Below are 10,913 nucleotides of genomic sequence, written 5' to 3'. Positions count from 1 at the left end.
GCGCCCATCAACTCTAAGAATTCTGAAATCATCCAAAAAAGGGTTAAGTGATGCGATACAACTGGACGGTTTAACAACTCTTCTCGATTGCAATGATTTGATCTCTTTCCACAGGTGTGCTCTCTGGACGAGCCTTAGTAAGAGTTGGGTCCCATGTTGTATATCAGACACTGTTAGTCCAGGACGCCTGCTTCTGTATATGAATTTATAAATATATCCGAATATACGCTGCATTGTATCAAATGAGTTGACGTATTTACAAGTGACAGTTATATCAACGAAGGGAGATGACGCAATAAGGACCCTTTTTTTAAGTTCGAGTTCTGTCCTTTCTGACAAGCAAGAAGCAGGCCAGTCCAATTTGTTTTTAACTAGAAATTCTGGCCGTTGAACCACAGTGACGATTGATCTAATTCACTGGGCGTAGATCCTCTCGAGAGTATATCTGCCGGGTTGAGTGAAGTAGGCACGTAACGCCATTCCATGCCATTAGTTAGCTCTTGAGCTGCTGTGACGCGATTAGCCACAAACACATTGAGCTTGCAGGGCTCGGTCCTTATCCAGGAAAGGCATACAGAAGAATCCGACCCGCAGTAGAAATTTCCATTGAAGAGATTCATTTTAGATATCTCACGCATGAGATTAGACAATAAGACGGTATCACGGAGCTCTAGCCTTGGTACTTCGATTGTTTTTAGATGAGCTACACGCGATTTGGAACACAATAGCTGACAACTGGCTGATGTTCGTCGAGAAAGGACGTAGACACAGGCCCCATATGCTTCGATGCTGGCGTCGCAGAAACCGTGAACTTCTAGCTCTGCTGCAGGTATTGACACGAGACGAGGAGATGTAAGAAACTGTGCCTTCACAAAACTGCAGCAAAAATCTTGCCAGGCTGTTGCCAGTGATGATGGCAAGCTCTCGTCCCACTCAAGCTTCTCCTTCCAGATCTGCTGCATTAAGATTTTAGCCTTGGCAATTATCGGCCCTATGAGTCCAAGCGGGTCATACAAGCGAGCTATGGTCGATAGTATTGACCTTTGTGATGGTTTAGATCTCTGCTGAATGGACGAAAACCGAAAACAACAATCGATCCGACGCTGAGTCCCAAGCGTGTCCAAGAGTTTTGGTGATGTCGCTACCATCATCAAACTTTAGGGAAGATTCTCTGTCCCCTACGGGTATCCCTTTCAGTACAGCAGAATTGTTTGAGCACCACTTTCGCAACTTGAAGCCCCCACTTGCCAAGATTCCAGCCGTCTGATTAAGAAGTTCCTTTGCTTCTTTAATTGAATCACCCCCTGAAATGAGGTCATCAACGTAGAAGTCACGCCGCAAAATCCGAGATCCAATTGGAAAATTAGTTTCCTCATCCATAGACAGCTGATGCATAGCACGGACAGAACGGAATGAAGCTGGCTTTGTTCCGTATGTAACTGTATCCAGCTTAAAAATCTTTATATTCTGTTCTGGCGAGTCTCGCCATAGAATGTATTGGAGAAAATCATCCGGTGCTGAAACGCGTACGCAGCGATACATTTTTCCAATATCTCCTGTTAGGGCGATCGGGAAATTACGAAAGAGAAGAAGGATATGAAACAGCGAGCTTTGAATAACAGGTCCAGCCATCAATAGTTCATTTAATGAATAACCTGACGAGGTAGCAAAATTGGGTCTGTTCATGTAGTTTATCATCCTCGTGCGGATGCTTTGGTCCACGTCCATTGGCTCAGGACGTGGTTGGGGTTTTGGTGCAGAAGGTCTATTGGGTATGTATACCTGTTGTGGTTGTGTCTGGTAGGTTCGTTGGTTGGGATATTGTGGAATCGGTCCATTATTGTTGTAAGTCGGTGGTCCATGGTTTGTATTGGTTGGCCAAGGTGTATGGATCGGGAGTTGGGGCCTGAAGCTAATGGGTGGTGGCCTAAAAGTTTGAGCGAAATAAGGCTGAGCTGTTCGAGGTGGCAGTGTAGGTGGTGGTATATTTCTATTTGGGTTTCTGGCATGTGTCTGTTGATTTCTATTCAAAGCCATGTTAGTGCGATAGCTTTGATTCTCTAGTTTTAAACAATAGTGAAGGGCTGAAGGTAGATCTGCTGGCTCCTTTATTCCAAGAATCCGTGGTAAATCTCCCTTCAAACCTCTAATGAAGGTATCTAATGCTTTATCTCGGTATATTTTTGTCATCAGGGTTTCGGATTCCCTGTTTAATTCCATGCAGCCTACTTTATTTAATATCAGCGACAAGTGGTTGTAAACGACCTGGTAAAATTCTTCTACTGTTTGGTTGTTACCTTGCACTAACATTGTCATCTGATATTCTAATGTTCCCAGATCTCTTTTGTCTGCGTAGTGCAGCGTGAGACATTTGGAGATAGCGCTCCAATTTAGGGGAACATTATACGACTCGAGGGCCGTGTCGGCATTGCCAGTGATTTTGTTTCTCACTGTATGCAATATGCCAAAGTATTTTGGCGAACCTGCCTCAGGTGCATAGGCTGAGAGTATACGATCTACACTCTTCTTCCATGAGCTAAATTCTGCTGGATTACCGGAGAATTCTCTGAGGCTTTTAACTATGTCCGGAACTCTGTCTAAGTCATTCAAATTGTGGTTGGCAGTTATTGTTTGGTCGTCTGCGTCACTAAACTCCCTAGAGGGGTTGACTAACTGCTTTACCAATGTCGGCAGTTGTTGTGCCAAAATCTGGCTAACCGTGGCTGCTATTATCTGTTCTGCGTTATTCGCCATGACTCTATTTTGTAAATGTTCGTTTTGTCTGTCGATGTGTCGTTGTTGCTGTCTGTTCGAGTTATGTCTGCCTACCTGTGGTTGATCTGATACTATTGGGGGCCTAACTAAATTGCTTTCATTAGCCATAAACGAGATATATTACTTATATTGTATATTTTAAGATATGTTCGAAGTATATTTAAATCTAGTGTTAGTTTTTTACTCTATATTTTACTTGAATTTTTGATCGTTTTGTTTTCTTTTTAAAACCAGTGGCTGGTTTCTTCCTTCTACTTTGGAGGGTCCCTTGGGAGTCGCAAAGTTGGAAATAATTTATACTACGTTCGTAGTCTTTATATTTGTTGATCGTTTTACACTTTTTATCTTGCTTATCGTTCTACAATTTTTAGTATTTATTATTCTTATAACTTTTGTGTTAGTTGTTCGTTTGTTTTTTTTGTGTTTCACTTAATTTCTAACTTACAGTACTATTCCTGATGTGGCAACCTCCCCTGCCGGTCCGGATTTCATCCTTTTTGAAGCCTTTGGGTATCTACTGGGGATCCTGCGACCAGTCTTTGTTGAGAGTATCCTGCGGGCGGGCCTTACAAGATGCGTTGTCCACCGATGGGCAAAATTGAACAATTAAGTTCCAATTGCCTTTCGCGAATTTAACCGATCGTTGAATTTAATCGACGAGAGTTGCACTCGTTTTATTTTCGCGTATAACCGACTAACGCGTACGTAGAAGCGTTTTGTTCTGTTGTAACACGAGCCGGTCCCTGCTCGGGCGCCAGTTATTTCCAAAGTTTATTAAACGATGAAAAAAATATAATTTTTAGGGAAGCAAGATTTCCTTTATTTGATGTTAATTTGCAACTGAATAAACTTAAATCAATTCTAGCCCTAGTAACCTGTGGCTTAGCGGCAGCGGCGTTGGCAGCGGCGTCGCTGCTGATGTTGTTGGCCCGTTGGGCAATTCTTCTTGGAATTTTCGGCGGTTGCCAGTCGGCGCGTGGAGAAAATGGCACAGACACCAAGTCAGCATTTTGCTGCACTTCTTATGAGGTGTTGCAATGCTTCTTATTGGGACTGTATGAATTTATTTGTTGTTAACTTATATTCACATGCAAGTTATCACCCAGCCCGCAAGGCAATTCTTATTGCAATCATAAGCAACATTTCAGTATAAGTGGCTATTCCAATTACTTAGCCCTTTCAGACTTATTAGACCCGTTTCAATCACTACGTCCACTTAACGCACAGCTGCAGCTCCGCTAACATAAATATCCAGATTCCCGGCTTTAACTTAAACATAACAGCGCAACCACTTAACATAAAGATTCATATTCTCATGCGCAATTTATAACGTAAACTAAAGACCCAGTCTCTAGAACGCAATTGTTAACGTAAACATGACTCAAAGCGTCTAGCTTACGCAAGCCACCCCCGCGAGCTTTTAAACTTTAAGGAAAGAAGCTTTAGCATAAACACAGATGATTCGCAGCATAAGATCACCGCAAGCTTTTGAGTTTTAAGAGAATAAGCTTTATCATAACCATAGCTGACTTGCAGCATCAGTTCACAATTGTACTTTAGTTCTAATCTTGGATTCAAATAAATCGGAAGCCTTCAGTCTCCCACTTAAAAACATATTTTTTTCCAATTAGTAGCCACTAATCGGTTAATTGGCGCCCAACGTGGGGCTCGCGATTATAAACACAAAAAAAGGATATTTAAAAGAAATAAAATCCTTAGTGATTCGCGAGTGAGCAAAAGTGCCGATTTACCAGTCCAAGATTGTCTCAAAAGAGCATCAAAAATTTTCTAAGAACGAAAATATCGAGTACCTCTAAAAGAAACATTAAAAATTTTCGACGAACGGAAATACCCTGTGTTGCGCTATTGAGCTTTTTCAATAGCTTTCACAAATATAAACAATTAACTATTTATTTTTTGTGTTCAAAATTGTTTTATATTTCTTAAAGTTACGAGAAGCAGGCAGACCCGAATTGGTTTATGCTTATTATTTAAGAACAATAGTTTGTATATAGGCAAGCGAACCCGAATTAGTACGTGCCAATTTTAGCGAAGAGACAATTATTAGTTATAATTTTGAGTAATGCAAGTGGCCGAGGCGGCAGATTTTCATCCTTTACGAGGACTATGTCGTTGACGGATAGGCTTAGTTTCGGAGTACGCCACTTGGAGCGCTGCTGAAGCGAGACCAAAACAGTTGTTGGAGGTACGTTACGCGTTGCCAACCATCCAGACGATTGAATGGAAGGTGCGTCACATCAGGTTCAAAGAACGATGAGCTGGGTCCACCAATCAAGAAATGAGCTGGAGTGAGCACATCTAGATCTGCTGGATCTTCTGAAAGAGGAAACAATGGCCTGGAATTAATTATCGATGCTATGTGGCAGACTAGGGTGCGAAACTCTTCGAAGCTGAGAACACAAGATCCAACAGCACGATAAAAATGATGTTTCGCTGTCTTCACTGCTGCTTCCCAAAGGCCGCCAAAATGCGGTGAACAAGGAGGTATAAATTTCCAATCAATGGAATCAGCCATGCAAAAATTATGCACTGACTCAATATGATTACGACTTGTAAATAGACGCTTGAGATCCAGAAGCTCGTTTTTGGCGCCGACAAAGTTGGTAGCGTTATCCGACCATATCTGAGATGGCCTGCCTCGAGTCGATATAAACCTCTTAAGCGCATTCAAGAAAGAAGCTGTCGACAGATCCTTGACCAGTTCCAGGTGAACCGCTTCAGTCGCGAAGCATACGAAGACAGCCATGTAACATTTGACTGGAACTTTATTTCGTACGTCTGGCTTATAGAAAAATGGTCCACAATAGTCAACACCAGAGACTTCAAAGGCTCGACAAGCAGTCAAACGTTCTTTGGGCAGATCACCCATTATATGCTCTATTAAGCGAGGCTTGGCACGAAAGCATCTCACACATTTTCCAACCACCTTGGATACGGTCTTCCTTCCACCAATCGGCCAATACTACAACCGAATATGAGCATGAAGTGCCCGTGGTACAGCGTGTAAGTCCCGATTGTGAAACCGTGTGATGACCAAGTTTGTGATGGGGTGGTGACACGGGAGAATTATTGGATGGCGAGCGTCGAAATCCAGCGAAGAGTTTTTCAAGCGCCCATCAACTCTAAGAATTCTTAAATCATCCAAAAAAGGGTTAAGTGATGCGATACAACTGGACGGTTTAACAACTCTTCTCGATTGCAATGATTTGATCTCTTTCCACAGGTGTGCTCTCTGGACGAGCCTTAATAAGAGTTGGGTCCCATGTTGTATATCAGACACTGTTAGTCCAGGACGCCTGCTTCTGTATATGAATTTATAAATATATCCGAATATACGCTGCATTGTATCAAATGAGTTGACGTATTTACAAGTGACAGTTATATCAACGAAGGGAGATGACGCAATAAGGACCCTTTTTTTAAGTTCGAGTTCTGTCCTTTCTGACAAGCAAGAAGCAGGCCAGTCCAATTTGTTTTTAACTAGAAATTCTGGCCGTTGAACCACAGTGACGATTGATCTAATTCACTGGGCGTAGATCCTCTCGAGAGTATATCTGCCGGGTTGAGTGAAGTAGGCACGTAACGCCATTCCATGCCATTAGTTAGCTCTTGAGCTGCTGTGACGCGATTAGCCACAAACACATTGAGCTTGCAGGGCTCGGTCCTTATCCAGGAAAGGCATACAGAAGAATCCGACCCGCAGTAGAAATTTCCATTGAAGAGATTCATTTTAGATATCTCACGCATGAGATTAGACAATAAGACGGTATCACGGAGCTCTAGCCTTGGTACTTCGATTGTTTTTAGATGAGCTACACGCGATTTGGAACACAATAGCTGACAACTGGCTGATGTTCGTCGAGAAAGGACGTAGACACAGGCCCCATATGCTTCGATGCTGGCGTCGCAGAAACCGTGAACTTCTAACTCTGCTGCAGGTATTGACACGAGACGAGGAGATGTAAGAAACTGTGCCTTCACAAAACTGCAGCAAAGATCATGCCAAGCTGTTGCCAGTGATGATGGCAAGCTCTCGTCCCACTCAAGCTTCTCCTTCCAGATCTGCTGCATTAAGATTTTAGCCTTGGCAATTATCGGCCCTATGAGTCCAAGCGGGTCATACAAGCGAGCTATGGTCGATAGTATTGACCTTTGTGATGGTTTAGATCTCTGCTGAATGGACGAAAACGAAAACAACAATCGATCCGACGCTGAGTCCCAAGCGTGTCCAAGAGTTTTGGTGATGTCGCTACCATCATCAAACTTTAGGGAAGATTCTCTGTCCCCTACGGGTATCCCTTTCAGTACAGCAGAATTGTTTGAGCACCACTTTCGCAACTTGAAGCCCCCACTTGCCAAGATTCCAGCCGTCTGATTAAGAAGTTCCTTTGCTTCTTGAATTGAATCACCCCCTGAAATGAGGTCATCAACGTAGAAGTCACGCCGCAAAATCCGAGATCCAATTGGAAAATTAGTTTCCTCATCCATAGACAGCTGATGCATAGCACGGATAGAACGGAATGAAGCTGGCTTTGTTCCGTATGTAACTGTATCCAGCTTAAAAATCTTTATATTCTGTTCTGGCGAGTCTCGCCATAGAATGTATTGGAGAAAATCATCCGGTGCTGAAACGCGTACGCAGCGATACATTTTTCCAATATCTCCTGTTAGGGCGATCGGGAAATTACGAAAGAGAAGAAGGATATGAAACAGCGAGCTTTGAATAACAGGTCCAGCCATCAATAGTTCATTTAATGAATAACCTGACGAGGTAGCTGCTGAGCCGTCGAAAACGACTCGCAATTTTGTGGTTGAACTGTCTTCTTTAAAGACACAGTGATGAGGAAGAAAGTATTGGCAAAGTCCTATAGACTCTGGAGCAACAGGCGACATATGACCAAGATCCAAATATTCCTTTAGAAAGTTTGAATATTGAATCCAGATCTGGACGATTTTGTAGTTTGCGTTCCAGGGTCAGGAACCGACGAAAGGCTTGTTGGTATGACGTCCCCAGACATTCCAAACTTCGCTTGAAGGGTAAACGAACTGAATATGGGCCACTAGGCAATCTGATATGAGTCTTTACAAAATGTTCTTCACAGATGTTTTCTTCCCTTTAAAGTGGTAGGTGTACTTTCCAAGCAGGATTCTATCTCCCAAAATCTTCGAACCAATTCATCAGCACGTTCTTCAGAACTTGACTCAAGTTTGCCCGCAGTATGCTTTGCCATTAACATAGAACCACTTAAGCGGGGTCCGCCTCCAGAAACTATCCAACCTAGCCGTGTTTTTTGAAGACACGGTAGTCCTGGGAGAAGCCTTATCTGGGCGACGCTGAGAAGGTCGTAAAACAGGCTAGCTCCAAGTAGCAAGTCCACGCGTTGAGGTTTAAAGAAAGATGGATCTGCAAGTTTTATGTTAGCGGGAATGTTCCAATTCGTCGTGTTGATAGTAAAACTCGGTTGACTATCAGTTATGTTAGGCGCTACCAGAGCTGTAAGGCATGTTGAGTATTCAGACTCTTGAGACTGTATTGTGATAGTGACCGTGTTTCCTTCTGTTTCAAAACGAGAATCTCCTAGACCAGATACAATGGCTGAGGACTTGTGCTTCTTTAGCTGAAGCTGTTGAGCAAGGCGCTACGTTATAAGGTGAAGCTGAGAACGAGAATCCAAAAGGGCACGACAAGGTATCAAAGTGCCGGAGCGATTTCTTACAAAGATCATAGCCGTAGCCAAGACGACAACATCACTACTGAAATACTGGGCAACAAGAGGTGTGGAGGTAGATGGCGATGACTTAAAGAGGCATGGGCTATCGGCGATGAATTTGCAGGCTCAATCAGCTGACCAGACGAAGATACGGAATTGTTTAAATGCAGCAGAGAATGATGTTTCGCCCCGCAGGTCCGACAGCATCCAGAGATGCATGATCGCAATTGATGACCTTTCTTTAGGCAATTCAAGCACAATGCAACTCGTTGTGCCTCCCTAAGCCGTAATGCAGGGTTCAAATTTCCAAATCGAGAACAATTATATATACTATAACCAGGGCTGTCACAAAAGACGCAGATAGGGGCGTCGTGGTTAGTGGCGATAAATGACGATCTACTGGTGTTAATTGCTCTAGTTTTTCCCACCTGATGGCTAGGGGCATAACTTGCCATAGCAAAATTTACGGTTTGGTATTAAATTAACGAACGACGAATCCTCTAGCCTTTCTTCCCATTTGGCTTATGATATTGGGTCCAGCTTTTGTAAAATAATCTGCACAATGATGCATCCAGCCATTTGTTCGGAGTTGCCCATGCTCTTTAACGCGCGAAAATGTGCGTTGAATTGGTCGGATAACTCCCTTAGCGACACGGCCGATCCACCTGCCACCCTCTTGAGCCCCAATATCTCAAGTATGTGTGCCTGAAAAACCAAACGTCTATTATTAAACTTTCTCTCCAATAAATTAAGTGCTATGGCATAATTATCGTTTGTTATTTCCAATGATCGAATCGCGTCCAGCGCTGTATCCTTCAGGCACGATCGAAGATGCTGCAGCTTTTCGATATCTGCTAGATGAGGATGATTTTCTATGACGGTTGTAAACATAGAATAAAAGTCGGCCCATTCTGTGTAACCACCACTGAACGTAGGCAACTTTATTTAGGGTAGTGTTGGCGGTGCCTTAGTTCTAACTGTCTGCGAGGGCAACACAGATTGGTCGCGAAATGTTGAGCAGGGCAATATTGAGACACGTTTTGCAATTTCACTCCGAACCGAAATTTCCATAGAAACTGCTAACTCGTCGAAGTCCTCACGCAATTGGTTACCGATTTCATCAAAGTCTAGTTCTTCGAGGCTAGTGCCGCTCGATTTGCTTCAGCCTAACACTAAGACCGCACTCATCAATTGCACTAAGTGGCGAATTAGTTAGAGCATTTCGAAGTGTTTGCAAACTGTCATAAATTGAAATGGCTTTGCGCTTCAGAAAGGTCACCCTGTTTGCAGAGGGCACTGCACTAGAGGCATTATTTTCGGTTGCCATTAGAAGCGCTATAGAAAGCGCGTGCGAAACTAGCTGAGTAACTAACAACGGTGATCGCTAGAACATGCAAACCGTTCAAAAAACAATACTTGTACAATAAGAACTTCGGCGAACGCAAGTGTCAAGCTATGTAATGAAGCAACGGCAATAGCTTTTACATAAGAACCGTACGAATGAGCAGAGACTTTAAGCGACCGAGAGAGTAGGCAAAGCGACGGCGATAATTATGTATGTATATAAAGTGCACAAAACGAAATGCCAGGTGGTGCCTTTTAAGATTATTGCTTTAATGTAATGCAAATAATCTTACAACAAAAATAAATATTCACATCGGGGTCACCAAATGTTGGGCTATTGAGCTTTTTCAATAGCTTTCACAAATAGAAATAATTAACTATTTATTTTTTGTGTTCAAAATTGTTTTATATTTCTTAAAGTTACGAGAAGCAGGCAGACCCGAATTGGTCTGTGCTTATTATTTAAGAACAATAGTTTATATATAGGAAAGCGAACCGGAACTAGTACGTGCTAATTTTAGCAAAGAGACAATTATTAGTTATAATTTTGAGTAATGCAAGTGGCCGATGCGTACCAAATGCATGAAGCGAACGAACTTAACTAACTCGATGCGCAGCATCGAGGCCTTTGCATAAGTAAAGCTAGGGCAATAAAACGATCGTTACAGCGAAGAGCGGCAGCTCTATGTAAATGAATTCTTAAGAGCGAAACTTAGGCACTTGCTTTGCAGAGCGAGTATTATAAGATAAAATTAAGATGCTGCTCTTATCAGTTGCGAGGTCGCTCCAGTTGTTTTGGCTGCGTAAGACACCCTGATTCTGAAAACTTTAAGAGTAGTGAAAATACCCTGAGCTGGAAATATTAATTGTTCACAAGACTTAAAAGTGAAATCAAATTTTCCGTTCATGTTAAATGAAAACATTCAAAAAAATTAATCGATCAAAGAAGCGAAACGAATATTTTCGCCAATAAAATTTTTTCACCAATCAAAGACTTTTAACCAAATAAAAAATATCACGTCAACCTGAGACCCCTATAAAAGAAGACCCTAAAACCCAGAA

This window comes from Drosophila virilis, chromosome 5 (assembly GCF_030788295.1).
Source record: "Drosophila virilis strain 15010-1051.87 chromosome 5, Dvir_AGI_RSII-ME, whole genome shotgun sequence".
Taxonomy (NCBI): domain Eukaryota; kingdom Metazoa; phylum Arthropoda; class Insecta; order Diptera; family Drosophilidae; genus Drosophila; species Drosophila virilis.
The sequence above is the reverse complement of the archived record's forward strand: the minus strand, read 5'-3'. Positions refer to the sequence as shown.